Here is a 12,286-nt window from a genome sequence, read left to right as displayed (position 1 = left end):
TATTATTATTACTTATTATTGTTGTTCACATTTAATTATGCACACAATATTTACATCATGGTCTGTTTGACTAATTTTGATATATAATATGTTACATTCAATCGTAAACTAATTATTGACAAATATCCTGTCTAGTAATCTTAATTAAAGAGAATTGATAATTTTAACTACATTATATAAAAATTATTTTTTTACTTTTTAGTGCATATTAATTTGTTTTGGAAAAGTTGTTCTTTTGAAGTCGGTTTTCTTTTGTTAAAAGTTTTTTTTATTATTTTCACAGTGATTGACAATTTCCCCATTTAATTCCCCCGGCGAGCCAAAAATGAAGCGAAATTTCTATGATTTTTTTTGTATGCCTTCTTGAGGATTGATAAAGGTATATTTAGTAATAAAGAAGTTTTAATCACAGCTCGAATGTCGAATTGATGAAAAAATCAAGTTTTTTGATAACTTTTTTTGTCTTACATGTCAAAGAAATGAAACTAACAATAAAATACGTGGAATAAAATTTCAGAATGTTTGCAATTGTAGAAAGGGTTAAAAAATGGTTTTACTTTTGTACAATTACCCTCCTTAATCCTTCTGATAGTTGTCAACCTGTCGAAAAATACGAAAATCGAATAACTCCATAATAGTTTTAATAAATTCAACATTCGACGATTAAAACATCGAATTTACCGTCATATTTATATGAACATATATTTTTTACGAAAGTGCAGAGAAAATTTAATTCTGCTGCAAATTTATTTGTTGTTAAATCAGTGACCAGCACTCCCACTAGAATAACGAAGAAGAAACTGTTAATTTTTTAACAAATTTTATAGCTAACAGCCATTCTTACAGAAAATGGAAAGCAGATCTCAAAGCTCCTCTTCAATTTTTTTGTCAGGCATTATAACTAAAATGTTTTTTTTACCCGACTGTCAAGGAGTGGTAATGTGTTCCGTGCGTATCTTGTATGTATGTACGTTTGTTTGTAAATTTCTTTATTATTACGTAGCTTCCAATCGGCTCGATAAAGTTCAAAACTTAATTTATCGCTATATTCGTCTTATAAACTGAAGTGTCTTTAAATGGATGTATGAAAAAAAAGCAAAATGGTGGATTTTTGGAGCGAAATAGTGATACGTTAATTAAAAAAAATTAACCATACCTTTCAAGTATGGTATCGAAATATAGGAAATTAAAAGGTTATTACAAAAATGTTTATATTTAATCAGGAAAAAAAAGTCTTAAAATTCGTTAAATAAAATCTGAAAAAGAAGGAACAAGTCCATTTGTTTACATAGCGACTTTAACAGCCTGTAAAGGGGTCCATTAATATCTGGATGGGTTCAAATCTTCCCAAGTAAACGAATGGATTTGTTTCTTTCTTTTCAGATTTTCGGATTTTCGACTTTTTAAATTATTTATTTTATTTTAAATATATGAACATTAAATAGTTAAAATGTTTGGGAGTCACTGTAGTTTCAATAACGTAAATAGGTATCTAGATAATAGTTAATATTTTTCTAATATTTCTAAGAAATAATAGATAAATACAGTGGACCCTTGGTAATCCGACAAACGTTTTGCAAGGTGGTGTCGAATGATCGAATTTGTCGGACTATAGAGTACTGCCACAAACCCTCTGTAGTCCGTAACTTTTTGAAAAAGAATACCTTGTAATCCGACAAATTACATATCAAAGTGATAAGATTTCAATCATTTTCTAATGTCAGCCATGAAGAATTCATGATTTTAATAATAAATCTGCATTGCAATTACCATTATAGTTATGTCGGATTACAAGGGGTGCCGGATTAGACAGGGGTCGGATTACCGCGGGTCTACTGTATATGTTAATATGTATTTCCTGAAAATTGTATATTTTCTCATGCTTAAACTATTATATTACATGCTTCTATTTTTAAATTACTACACAATTAAAAACGGTAATTTTTCTTTTTCCATTCGGAATAAATTTCTAAAATAATTTTTCTATACAAATAATTTTTTAATTATTGGCGTGCAAAATTCAAAGAACAAATTTTGAAACATTTTTTTAAAACTTTAACACGAACCTAATACTTTTTTATTCAGTACATTATAAAGAATCATTTTTTGATAAAATCGGTGGACGGCGAAGACCCCTGGGGGGGGGGGGTGTTTCTTCCCTTGAATTGGAAAATGACCTAATACTTTTTTATTCAGTACATTATAAAGAATCATTTTTTAGCCAAAAAAGTGGACGGCGGCCTACATGTTTTTTTTATAATTTTCAGTTAATAACTAGTTGAAACTTCAGTTACATCAAAATTGATGTTTTCGGAATTTTTACATTAGTCTAGTCTAATTAGACCAAACTTATATCTGATAAATTCCATAATTTGTCGCCATCTATGAACAGTAATTAGAATTTACAAAGATCAGAATGACTTTTTTTTAATAGTTAATTGTACAGCTTTAATTATTATTAAAAAGGTGTCGTTTTTTCGGTTGAAAAGTTACCGTGTAATATCTGTAGCTACATTCATAGAATGTTGATGACGTGAAAACTATAAGATTTTACCATACTAAATATTATTTTTTACTTATATTACATATCGTCTAATGCGCCTACAGAAGTTTTCAGAAAAAATAAATAAAATTTGTTCTGCATATTATGCCATTGTCATATTTTAATGTTGAGATGAAAAGTTTAGAAAAAACATCGTGTTGTATTCATTAAAATCATCATCCTGTATCAATTAATTGAACTATTAATTTAATGAGACACTTTTTATCAACTAATGAAATCATTTATAAAAGAGAAAAAATATTGTCATAAATAGAAAGAAGGTAATTAAAATTGATTGTGTTGATAAATAATTATAATAAATTATTATTATAGAAAAATAAGAAAGACTTTCTTTAATTCAAATTCAAGTCAATTAACTATTATTTATTTTGTCATAAAAGGTAAATAAATTTATTTCAATTTAATATTATTCGTCTTAATCGTTAGCAAACAGCGATTAACCATTAAATATGAGTAATCGGAAATTATTACAGAAATCGGAGGAATTTAAGAAATATAAAAAAAAAAACTTGGAAAGTGTGGGATTTCATATCGTAAAGAAGATTCGCAAAAAACACGAAAATTCAATATATTTTGATACTAGAGGAATAGTTATTGGAATTCATCGAAAATATCTCCAAAATAATGACCTTCGTATATAATTTTTGACGATACCACTGCAATTTGATTGGATAAATTGATGCATAGTTTCTATTTCTAATATTATATCTATCGTTCAAAATTCTTTAAGAACAGTGAGTTCTTGGATTTCAAATAATGGCTGAAAAAATATTCTAGTCTAATTACTGTGAAAAACTTTCTATGAAAATTTTCATTGCCGAATATTCTGAAAAATTTTTAAATGCGCGGAAACCTCTAAATTGATTTAGATTCTTTCAAGATTATATTCAAATAAGATAAAAAATTGAATAAAAAGTACAGATATTTGGATCTTTACTTTTTGTGAAAAACTTTATAATTGAATTTAATTGGAGTGCTGTTTATTGAAAATAGAATTATTTAAAAACATAAATCTATAAAAGTAAGAATCTTTGATGGTATAATTATTTTGAAATAGAAAAATATAAAAGCTTCTTTGTAAAATAGTATTATTTAGGAGTATATTAAAATAATATAATAAATTCTTAGAAAGTAGAAATATATATATAGAAATCCTTTAACATAGAATTATTAAAAAATAGTTTAAAGCATATCTAAGAACACTCTCAATTTAATTATCTTTTTCCTTAGAGCCTTCTCCAAACTTAGCAGGTTTTGAGGATCATGGCCCATTTTTTAGTTGTTCCGGGTACGAAACCCTTAGCTCGCATTTGAAACATAGCTAAGAATACTCTTCATTAAATTACTCAAAAGCGATTCACTGTTTAGGCGGCAGGATGTCACAGACAGACAGACAAACAGATGCACACACATAGCGGTCAAACTTATAACAACTCTTTTTTAGGTTCCAGGATTAAAAAAATAAAGAGTTTAATTATTTTTCTGTGTCCAAATATCGCGTTTTCTTAAACACTTCCATAATTTGATACATTCAAACAACACATGATGCGTCTAACGTTTTAACGTAGTATATTATTTATGATATGCAATGCATGTTGATAATGATTTGATGTGTAGTAAAGTGCACTTTGTTACCAACAAACTATTACACACAACAAGTATTATTATATCTAATAATTATCTTTATTAGTTATCTAAAATGGATGTGTAGCTGTAGATAACACAAACATCCACTTTCTGTACTGTAAGTTGAGTTCTATTCTATCTATAGTTCATAAATTATTATTATTACTTATTACAAATATTTTTTTTATTTTTAAAATGCGCTAAATTTACTTATTTATTTATTTAATTCTATATATTAATATAAGGGAGTATAGCCATTAATCGTTGGCTTTAACTTTGGGAAGCCAGTGGCATCAATCTGATTTACCTTTAAAGAAATTGTCTTTTTTACCCCGACTATACTATGGCGGAGGTTATATGTTAGACTGATATGTATGTTTGTTCATCTGCTCTCCTAGCTTCTAAACTACTTATCATAATTTGACTTATGAGCTGTCGTTAAAAGCGTCTTCATCGTACCGTAGTTATAGGCTATATAGGCACATAAAATTAGATATAGCGCCCTCTAGATTGTAATACTTTATCACCCAAAATATTAAACTATAACCACAAAATACTTTTGATAAAATAAAGTTTAAAAACTAAAACCCCGACGCTCTTAGAAAATCGTGTTCTTAAAAGTATGAAAACAAGAAAAAATGTTTATCTGAAATTTTTATGATGAAGTAAAGTCGTCATTACAGCCGGGGGACCTTTTTTCCGTCTAGTGGAAAACTGTTTACTCTTAGAGGTCCCCCGACTGTAATGACAATTTTACTTATCATAACAATTTCAGATGCAAATGTTTTCTTGTTTTTATACTTTTAAGAGCACGATTTTCTAAGAGCGTCAGAGTTTTAGTTTTTGAACTTTATCACTCGTCACCTACATGGTACCTACTCCGGTATTTTACGTTAGAAATTCATTCATTGACCTTCAAAATGAAGTTGACCTTCAGTTAATTTAAACATTGATAAAAAAAATGCACAAAACATGAATAAAAACTCTAAACATAATTTGTATAGTATTTATATAATTTCACGTTTTCAGCAACTTTGTATTGGTACCATTTAGGAAATTTGGTACAATTTAAATGAAATCAAGATAATCTTTATTATTAATTAAAAATATTTTTAACTCCCGAGCAAAAAAAAAAAGAATGTTATGTCTGTGGCGTCGTAGCGTCGAAATGGATGAACCGATTAAGGGGAGAGTTTTAAGAGAGATTTAATGGAGAGAGTTCTTAGCTATAGTTCGAGTTGAGCGTTCTGTACCCAAAAAACTTAAAACTTGACAATGATATTCAAAATCGTTTAAGTCTGTAAAGGCTTTAAGAAAAAAGGTTATTTAAACGAGAGTGTTCTTAGATATGTTTCAAGTGCGAGCTAAGGATTTCGTACCCGAAAAAGTTGTCGGGGGTGTTTTTAATTTTGTAAATTTCACTTATTTGAAATAGATCGTATTAAATAGTAAAATGATTGTAGTTTTGCCAAAATATAGAAATGTTAGGAAAAATTTCAACACACATGATATTCCTTCCCAACAACAGCTATAAAAGTTATATCAAAATATTTTAGTTAACAAACCGTATTTTTTGACGCGTTTTTACATTTAACAACGATATAAAATTACAAAAACTTTGTACACCAGGACGGATTTCTGTCAAATCTACAAATTGTATTTAAAAAAATTAAAGAATTATACATTTGTTTTGTCAATCCTTATTCTCTGAAGTGTTAATAAAAAATTAAATTTTTATAAACACTTTATAAAATAATTTTATGGATATATTTTTTTCGTATAAATTTTTTTCGTTGATTGACTTGGATTAATGAGTTTAAAAACACATATTTTTCACTCCGCATGTCTTTCTACTTTATCAAACACTAAATGATTAAAAACCTGTTCGTAAACCACACACTCTGGTGAAAAATAATGTTTTTTTTTTTTGTATGAGTATACACAGATTTAAATATTAAAACGTGCGTTGTAAACTTGATTGGCTTGTTTAATAAAAATAAAAATTATTCAAAATCATTTGAAATTCTTATTATTTCTTAAAAACTTTCATAAATTTCTGGATACATTTTTTTCGAGAAATTTTAATTAAACGACTTTTTTTAACTTATAAGGTTTGGCGGCATTTTTTTTTTTTTTGTTGTCGTTAAATTATGGCTTCTATTAATTTTTCTTTATTTAAAAATTATCCCGATAATTACAAAAAAAAAAATAATAATAATAATTTGTAATTTTTTTTATATAATTTTATTTATATTAATAAAATGGTTAATAAATCAGATTATTTTCAAAAATAAACTTTAATAAAAAAAATGAAATTATCGCTCAATTTTAAATGATGTTTTTGTTTATTGGAAATTTGCAAGTAAAACGCTCAAAAGCTGTTTAAAATAATATTTGATAAAAATTGTTTCTTTAAGTAGGTATATTATTAACGTATTATACTAAAAAAATAAAAATTAAACAAAAAGGACATTTTCGCATAAATCCAATAATTTTTATATTTTATAAAATATGGATTGACGAAAACCCAACTAAATTCTTTTTACAAACCCAAACCCAACTAAATATACTATGTCTCATCGACATAAAATACAATTCGAAGATTAAAAATAAAAAGAGAAAAAAAAATGTGCTTCAATTCAGCAAAAATTATTTTAGATAAAAATATTTCTGTGTATAAATTTGGTAAAAAATTTAAAAAAATTATTTTTGGAGTCAAAAAACTACAGACAAAAATTGTTACTTAAGGGCATTACAAAATATCTTGTTTTCTTAGGAAAACAAGTTTTCTTTTTTTCTTTGCGTTGAGCGGTTAAAAGGCTAATTAAGTTTCTTAAGATTAATTTGTAAAATTAATATTCATTTGTTAAAAGCATCACAAATAATTTCCAAAAAAGAAAATTTTTTAAAGCGAAACTCGTTTTTCCATAAAATACATTTAAAGCGATGAAATGAATGGCATATGAGTTTTATTTATTTTAAAAAAATGATTTTCTCTAAATCTTTAGGCATCAATATTACCAAAACTAAGATATTAATCGAAAAAAGAAGTCTCAAGTATGTATCATACAGTCAGTTTTTGAGGAATTACCTTAATGAAATGAATTTTAGCAAATGGTTGGAAGTTAACGCCGCAAAAGTCGCAATTGCATAAAGTTAAAATCACCGTAATTTTACGAAATCGAAATCATTCAGCAAAATTATTAAATATAAAATGTCAAAAAAAATTTTAATAAGACAAATTTTCTTGTTTTTTATTAAACTTTTATGTTTTTAGTGATCCAATACGAATTAATGCATTGAGTCCGTAAAAAATTTAATTTCTGGCCAAAAATTTTTTAATCAAATTTAATAAACAGTTTTTTAAGGCTATCGCCTAATATTAACTTTACTATGACTATTCAAAAACTCTTGCTAAAAATTATCAAAAAAGTTATTTAAAAATGAAATATAAAAATGGCCTTTTATGGTCGTCGCGTCGCTTATTATTTTAGAAGAAATGAAGAATACATTCTGGCGCCGGCTTCAGTTATAAAAGTTTTTCATTTAAAATTAAATTATCTTTGACTTTAAATCTGAAAAACCTTGACATTCACTCTTAAAATAAAAAAACTGAATAAATACATAATTTATCAAAAACACAAAGTTCAATTGTAAAATTTCCCCATATCGAAATGAGATCGTAACATGTGGTTTCCCATAAAAACAAATTTCCCAAAAATAAACTTACCGGATCAACTAAATCAGAATCCCATAATTCCTTTAAATCGCTCGCTCCAATATCATAAAACGATTTATCAACCGTAAATGTTTCCATATTGACGATCCAGGGAAAAAAATTATATTACCCAAAAAAATAAAAATAAACCCAAAACCTCACAAAACACAAAACCAAAAATTTTCACACAAAAATAAAAACACAAATTAAGGTCACAATTTTAATTAAATCCCATCCAAAAAACTTTCCATATGGGTGCGCGAAACATTCGAACCATTCAACAATAACAAAAAAAACCCACACTATATACTCACTGAGTTCGCAACGCACGGAGAATGTTATAGAAAAAAGATATATTAATTTCACCGTTCACACTGGCTCACACAACAGCACGTGGTTTTAGGTAGAAGTTTGAAACATATGTTCAAAAACTTGTAGCACACAAGTTGCAAAAAAATTCACTTCACTTCACACTCAAGTAAAATGCACTTTCTAAGGGTGGTTCGTTTTTTTTGTAAGTGTGTATATAATCGTAAAAGTTACAAAAGGTTATGAGGACAGAGGGTTAGTAATTTGTTTAGGTTTTTTTTTCTCTTCTTGTTGTTAAATAATTATCAATGAGTAGAGTCAAGTCAATGTATTCACACACAAAATTAAAACAACCTGTTGCATTCACGACGACGGCTTCCTAGTGAATGTTTCATATACAAAGTCACCGGTATCTAAACAATCCCCACACATACAATGTTATTGTGGAATGCCGGTACCGCATTCATTTATTACAATCACCATTCGGATTTCATGTTTGTATGTTCGGATATATTATTATGTGTATGTTCGTTTTGAATCGACCGATTTCGGAACCGGCATCGTAGTGCGCATGTAAATCGTAGATCGCATCGTATAGAGAAAATTGTAAACAACAATTGAAGAGAACGAACGCCATGCTTCTTCTATATAATTGTTAAAACTTTTCCGTGTTTTATATTTTTTAATATAAAATTGTGTCAGATAAAATTATTGTACAAAGCTATTAATGTTTTAATTATTAAAAATTTATATAAACAATAGGTTGTTGATTTTTTTTATTTATTAATTCTTATGTAAAATTTTCTTTTTTGATTTCATTGTAGTTGATTTTGTATATTTGTAGTATTCTAATGCCTTTTTTTGATTATTTTTCAAATAATTTCATAAAATTGTACAAATTCGGTACTGTTGATAGACTCCGTCCAAAAAAAATTTCTAGTCGATTTCAATAAATTTCATGCAAAATATAACGATTTAAAATTTAATTTATAAAATCTGTGCTCCACAACACTTATAGATCACCCCGGTAAAATTAGTCTGCAGAAAGAAATAAGCATTAAAATCCATTTCTCAGAAGTGAGAACTACAATCCAAGACAAATTCATAAACAGATAATTATGTCTTTATAGTCTTTCCTTTCATACAATAAGTTTAGAGTGAAAGTGCTTAATTAGTTATTGGAATTGTGAGTTCAATTAATATTAACCATCGGCTCAATGGTCTAGGGGTATGATTCTCGCTTTGGGTGCGAGAGGTCCCGGGTTCAAATCCCGGTTGAGCCCAGTTTTTTTATGATTTTAGAAGAATGATGGATCACAAATACTATTGAAATTTTTCTCTTTAATTTCGCATTTATTCCACTAAATAATGGAATATTAAAGAAAAATAATCTTAATAAATAAAAAGATATATATTTGCAAGCCATTGCACAGTCTTTTCTACGAAACAACGGAAATAATACTTATTAATTATCAAGGTTTTGTTTGTACTTGGCAAAGGTTTTAGAAGTAAATTTCCACAATTTTCGAATATTAACCCGTTATCACACGCGTTATTATTTTTGTACACGCTCGATTTAAAACATAAATAATTTTTATACCATGCATATATGTAATATGCAAGGTATACTAAGTTTAGTCCCAAGTTTGTAACGCTTAAAAATAATAATGCAATGAAAAAAATTTTGGTATAGGTGTTTATTAAATCATCTAATTAGCCCATTTTCGATTGTCTGTCCGTCTGTTTGCCAACACGATAAGTCAAAAACGAAAAAGATATAAAGCTGAAATTTTTACAGCGTACTCAGGACGTAAAAAGTGAGGTCAAGTTCGTAAATGAGCAACATAGGTTAATTGGGTCTTTACCTATGGATCCGTAGAACCCATTTGGTCCACCGTTAGAGATAGAACAAAAGTTTAAATAACTTTTGTTTGAAACATTTCGTAAACATGACTATTTCCCCTTGACGCCGCAAATTAGGTGTAAATTGTATATGTGTGACATGCATGTATGTGTAATTTGACAGAGTAATCAACACTGTCTATGCATGGTATTTCAACAATTAACTCAGTCAATTGTTTGTTTTCACTTGTTTTTAAATGGTATTTGTGGTTGAAACTTTTTCTTTATATAATTTTATCTATTCATATAATTTTATCTATTTTCTTTATCAAGTCCTTCAGAAATTGTGAAAATTTTTCTCATCACGAGAGTAAAGGTGTAAGCAATAAAATATTAAGTTACGAAATTTTCAGAGCTGTTCTTATATTTTTGTTAGTTTAATATAAATCGTACTCAGTAAATTAAAAAAAACTTGAAGAGATTAGTTAAAATTAATTGAATTATTTAATTATTTCTCTGCTCTAATATTTTCACTATCAAACATTTTCAATAATCACGTAATAAAACGATTTTTAATTAGCTAGTGTATTAAAAAATAATTTATATAAAATTATGTAGAGGTTATGAGTTACAAAAAAAAAAAAAGAATATTTAATGTGCGAAATTTTAACGCATATGCCTAGCGCGTTAGCAAATTTCACGCGGCTTAAAGATTATCGAAGGCAGTGTTGCGTTACAAATTGTTCCATTGTAACTTATCAAATCTAATTTAAGACAAAAAACAAGATAATCGCTGTTTTTAAGAATTCTTAAATCTCCTTTCTTTAAAATACAGTAGAATCTCGATAAGTTAAAGTCCAAGGGAAACACAAAATATTTTAAGTTATAGAGGTTTTAAGTTATCAAGTTAGTGTCTATGTTAGGTAAAGGTTAATATAGAGGTATGTACATGTTTCTATGTAGTTACTGAGGGCCTATACAGAGATTATTTATTTAAGTTATAGAGGTTGCGTATTTTAAGTTATAGAGGTTTTGGGCTCTGATGGGAAGGGAACATAGTATTTTTTGAAGTAACAGAGGTTTTTATGTTACCGCGGTTTAAGTTATCGAGATTCTACTGTATCACCAATTGTGTTATATGTATGCAAAGTATATAAACTTATAAACAAGTAATGAAATTAAAACAAGTTTGAGAGAAAGTACTTAAACTATATTATTGCAATTTTGTGTTAATGATTGTTAATACATCGGCTCAATGGTCTAGGGGTATGATTCTCGCTTTGGGTGCGAGAGGTCCCGGGTTCAAATCCCGGTTGAGCCCAAATTTTTTCTCTTACTACTAATATTATACATATTTATGTAGTAGAATGTGGAGTAGACATTCTAGCTTTGTTGTTTTTTAAACCATTTTTTAGCACTGTCCCTCCTTGATGATTTTATTATTTTATCGTTCGAAGACTTATTTATTCGGTTCTATGTTACGTTTTATGAAAATCTACTCGTCCGTTTAAAGATTATCAAAAACCTTTTTTTTTTATATTTCCAAATTGAAGCGCCGATAAATTCCTTCAACATATCCTGTTTGTATCTAAAATGAGTATGCCCAGCGCTTCCACCATAATTATACAATTTTACAGAACCAATATTATTTACATTTATCTAATATTTTTCAGGTATTTTAAAACTGAAATCGATCCCACCAGAAAGGGAAGAGTATAGTAGTCAATATTATAAATTTGAATAGGAATTTTTTCGCAACGATTTTCTCCAGATACGATGGTAAGAAAAAATAAGTTTAATTTTTGTGTATTAAACTTTAAGTTGTATTTCAATTAATTTGAGCAGAATATATCAAAAAAAATAAATTGAGCATGAAAAATTACTCTTAAATGGACATACCATAATATGGTACATAAAATATACCATATCTTAATGTAATTTCGTGTACATTGACTTCTGACTTATTATTTGCGTGCATTGAATAGCATTAAAATAAAGTTTAACATTTTAAGTTGAGTAGAAAGTTTTATAAACGAATTATATATGTTATATTCATCATATAGTTAAACGGTCACAGGAAAAAACCGCACTGTAAATATGATAATTAATCCTAAACAAAATGAAATTGAATACATGTAAGTTACACAGGGGCGTAGCTACCGCCGTATTTGCCGTATCAATTATACGGGGCCCCCGGGCCACGGGGGCCCCCAAAGTGTGTAAGGAAA

General features: G+C 27.7%; 1 protein-coding gene and 2 non-coding genes across 3 annotated transcripts in view; 2 read left to right on the top strand and 1 right to left on the bottom strand.

Annotated features, from left to right (window-relative positions):
- Positions 1–12,286, bottom strand: part of LOC123292471 (phosphatidylinositol 4-phosphate 3-kinase C2 domain-containing subunit beta-like) — a 351,668-nt gene that overhangs the window by 178,173 nt on the left and 161,209 nt on the right. The window lies entirely within an intron of this gene.
- Positions 9,428–9,499, top strand: Trnap-ugg. The gene has a single exon. It is a non-coding gene; the product is annotated as a tRNA-Pro (tRNA).
- Trnap-ugg lies at positions 11,308–11,379 on the top strand. The gene has a single exon. It is a non-coding gene; the product is annotated as a tRNA-Pro (tRNA).

The sequence above is a fragment of the Chrysoperla carnea genome, chromosome 2 (assembly GCF_905475395.1).
Source record: "Chrysoperla carnea chromosome 2, inChrCarn1.1, whole genome shotgun sequence".
NCBI classification, from domain to species: Eukaryota; Metazoa; Arthropoda; class Insecta; order Neuroptera; family Chrysopidae; genus Chrysoperla; species Chrysoperla carnea.
This window is presented reverse-complemented; position numbering and strand designations above follow the sequence as displayed.